The sequence below is a fragment of the Budorcas taxicolor genome, chromosome 10 (genome assembly GCF_023091745.1).
Source record: "Budorcas taxicolor isolate Tak-1 chromosome 10, Takin1.1, whole genome shotgun sequence".
NCBI classification, from domain to species: Eukaryota; Metazoa; Chordata; class Mammalia; order Artiodactyla; family Bovidae; genus Budorcas; species Budorcas taxicolor.
Window position 1 is genome coordinate 26,132,269 of NC_068919.1, and position 2,433 is coordinate 26,134,701.

Genomic DNA, 2,433 nt, shown 5'->3' on the forward strand with positions numbered 1-2,433 from the left:
TTTTTACAAATTTTACAGTTATTTGTTATAGTTCTGTGAAATATACCTTTAGAATTTTGATAAGGATTGCACTGAATCTGTAGATTCCTTTGGGTAAAAGAACATTTCAGCAATATTAGTTCTTTCAATCCATGAACCCAAATCATCTTTTTAATTTGTATCTCCTAATTGCTTTCATCGGTGTCTGACAGTTTTTACTATATAGAACTTTAACCTCTGTAATTGTATTTATTCTTAGGCTTTTAAATTCTTTTTGATGAAATTTTTAATGGGTTTGTTTTCTTAATTTACCTTCCTGACACTTTGATATTAGTGTGTACAACTGCAACAGACTTCTGTAAATTAATTTAGTACTCTCTGAGTTTACTGAATTAATTTACTAGTTTTTACAGTTTCTTGGTGAAGTCTTTAGAGCTCTTTATATATAGTACCATGTAATCTTCAAATAGTGACATTTTTACATCTTCTCTTCAGATTTTGGTTGGTTGGTTTAGTCACTAAGTCGTGTCCAACTCTTGTGACTCCATGCACTGTAGCCTGCCAGGCTCCTCCATCCATGGGATTCTCCATGTAAGAATACTGGAGTGAGTTGCCATTTCTTTCTCCAGGGGATCTTCCCAACCCAGGAATTGAACTCGGGTCTCCTGCATTACAGGCAAATTCTTTACCACCTGAGCTAAAAAGGAAGCCCCATGGGATCTTCCCAACCCAGGGATCGAACCCAGGTTTCCCATATTGCAGGCAGACTCTTTATCAGTGAGCCACAAGGGAAGCCCAAGAAGACTGGAGTGGGTAGCCTATCCCTTCTCCAGCAGATCTTCCTGACCCATGAATCAAACCTGGGTCTTCTGCATTGCAGGCAGATTCTTTACCAACTGAGTTATCAGGAAAGCCCTCTTCAGATTTTGATGACTTTCATTTTTATTGCCTAAGTGCTAATGGCTAGAACTTCCAATACTATGTTAAACAATAGTGGAAGACTGGTCATCCTTGTTCTGTTCCTGATCTTAGAGGAAAATATTTTAAATTTTGTTCAGAGTTTTTATTGTTAATGGATGCTGGGTTTTGTCAAATGCAGTTCTGCTTCTGTTCAGATAATCATCTGATTTTTATCCCTCTTTTTGTTAATGCAATAAGTCACAGTGATAAATTTGTGAATACTGAAACATCTTTACATTTTTGGAATAAATGTCACTAGACTGTGATATATGATTAAATTAATTCATTGTTGGATTCAGTTGTTAATATTTTGTTCAGGAACTTTACATCTATGTACATCAATGTTATTGGCCTATAATTTGTGTGTGTGTGATGTCCTTGTCTGGTTTTGGTATCAGAGTAATGTTGGTTTCATTAACGTGTTTGGAGAACTTTCCCTCTCCAAGTTTTTAGAGAGTTTAAAAAAGGTAGGTATCAAATCTTTTTTGAATGTTTTCTAAATGGACGAGTAATCTTGCCATTCACATTAAGATTTTCTATTGGTGGTCATATATCACACACTGGTCAGGAAACGGTTTCCTAAAACTGGAATTAAATCTTAATTGTGTCTGATTACTTATATCTAGTTATAGATTAAGACTGCAGAATACATCTTAGTACTTACAAGTTAAATAAAAGTAATTTAAAAACCACTATTCTTAGCTCCTTTATGTGTGATTTTTCTTCACTCCCAGTTCTAATTTCAAGAATATGTAAAAGTTACTGCTCTTAGCAAAAATGTCCCTAAGAGATGTACACTGTAAATTATTTTCATGATTCTTGTTCTGTCTAGAACAGGTAATAGGACAGATTCACCCAAGGGATTCCTTCCAGTGGTGAATATATGTCAGGCTGAGGGAAATTTCTCCCACAGATACTGTTTCCACTCTACAGTGGATGTTATCTCAAGCATATATCAGAAGAGAAGAGTAAAAAGTAATCTGGTCTCAGAAAAATATAGTCTTAGTAAGTTATCTCATATTCTCTAGAACTTTCTGCCTTAAAATAATTTAAAAAATATTTCTATGTATCTGTTTCATGCATGCCCACTATGCTTAGAGTTGAGTATGACTTGTTTAGCTTCTGACCTTTAAAGATATAATCAGTTATCCTACTGGAATTTCCATGGTCACTTTAACAACAGTGTGCATACCATTATAATGCCATGCTTCAGAGGTGCTCTCAAGTCTGCTTCAAGAGATCACAGTTCTTTGAATATTATAACAACTACTTGATTATGAGCAACTTCCAGCTATCCTAGCTAAATGGTCCTTCCCATTTAAAAGATAAGAGTTTTATATCAGAGAGAGTACTACATACTAAGGTAACTTTCAGCATAAAGACAGAAGAAAAAATAATTATATATCCAGTGAGAAGTGATGCAGTACTAAGTTACTGTAGGGTTAATAGGATTTAACAGGATAGGAAGAAAAGAGGGCAGCTTTAGGTAGAGAA